Below are 1,686 nucleotides of genomic sequence, written 5' to 3'. Positions count from 1 at the left end.
GTTGATAGGACTAAGTGAGTTATTTAAAATTTTTTTAAAAGATTTTATTTATTTGAGAGACAGAGAGAGTGAAAGTGAGAGAGAGGGAGAGAGAGAACATGAGTGGGGTGAAGAGCAGAGGGAGAAGCAAACTCCCTGCTGAACAGGGAGCCCGATGCAGGGCTCGATCCCAGGGCCCTTGGATCATGACCTGAGCCGAAGGCAGATGATTAACCGACTGAGCCACCCAGGTGCCCCTAAATGAGTTATTCTTGAGCTTAAAACATATTACTCAATACATGTCAGATACTAGTATTGTTATAGAAGGGATTGATCTAGGTATTAGACCCAGTTCTGTTACTTTGTGACCTTTAGCAAGTCAGTTAACCTCTCTGGATTTCAGTTTTCTCATTTATAAAGTAAGGTTTACTAGATAATTTCCATGGTTTCTTTTCATCTTTAAAATTCTGATTCAGTATTCCAATATCTGTTTTACCCACACAGACGTTCCAATCTTGTCTATACTTATAATTTCTCAAAAACTGTTTAAAATTCATTCTATTAGCAAGCAATTTTGGGGACCTTCTAGTACCAACCACTCTAAAGTATAAAGACTGCTGCATTTACTCAGGAAGCTAACCATTTTTTACTCATATGTGGCCAGCAAACATTTATAACTCACATATTTGAAGCAATGCCTTTTCAGGTTTATGGAAACTTAAAATTGTATATTCATTTTTTAACCTGTGCTAAATAAATGTGCTTATCGAAGTAGGAAAAGCTCCTCTGGAAATGAAGAAAATATTTCACCTCAAATTTTACCAAAGAGCTCCAATGTTAAATAAAAATTACCTGTAACTCCACTGTTAAGGTGTCACATTAAATTTTTTCGATATGCTTAAGCATACTGCACACAATTAAATATTACACAAAATGATTTTTATTGGCTGCCTAACAAACACCATCATGTGGACATATCATACTTTCTTTTACCTTACATGTAGGTTGTGGCATTACATTTTAGTTTGATGTTGTGTGACGCTTCTTGACAATGGGACAGGAAAAAAATGATCAAACGTAACTACGCATGTGACTGGTGTGTAGAATGTACAGTACCTGGAATTCCCTTAAAAAAGTGTATCACTTGGACCACTCTGCTTCCTTTTCCTGTCACCCGTATAATCAAGCTGCTACAATCCCCCAAGACCTATGCAAATGCTCCGTTATTTTCACAATAACGAGTTTATCAATTAATTACTGGACCTACCACAAACTTTCCTATTAATTTTTAAAACAGATTTCAGTCATTCGTTTGCTCTTCCATGTACACACAGAACCTACCGACTGTTAAACCGCTCTTTCAGGACCCCGCAAACGGACAATTCAAGCTACACAACTGCGGAGATTTTCAGTGGATCTTTCGGCGCGAGAAGATAAAACAAAGCTTTTTCTCCCTTAAAATTTCCTGACCGACAGTGGACACGTATTTGCTTGTAGAACAAAAACTCCGTTCTGGGAGTTGAGGAGGCGGCTCTCCTGCCCCAAAAGGCGACCACACGGGTTTTCGTCATTTGACAGACGACCGCGATCTTCGGGGATTTTCCAAGCAGGACGCGGGCACCGAAGAGGAGGGAAAGTGCGTCCTGCCCACGTGACCCACCTTCGTCGCCTTCAGGTTCTGGAAGAGCAGCGCCGCGGCAACCAATC

The sequence above is a fragment of the Zalophus californianus genome, chromosome 12 (genome assembly GCF_009762305.2).
Source record: "Zalophus californianus isolate mZalCal1 chromosome 12, mZalCal1.pri.v2, whole genome shotgun sequence".
In the NCBI taxonomy this organism is placed as follows: Eukaryota; Metazoa; Chordata; class Mammalia; order Carnivora; family Otariidae; genus Zalophus; species Zalophus californianus.
The sequence above is the reverse complement of the archived record's forward strand: the minus strand, read 5'-3'. Positions refer to the sequence as shown.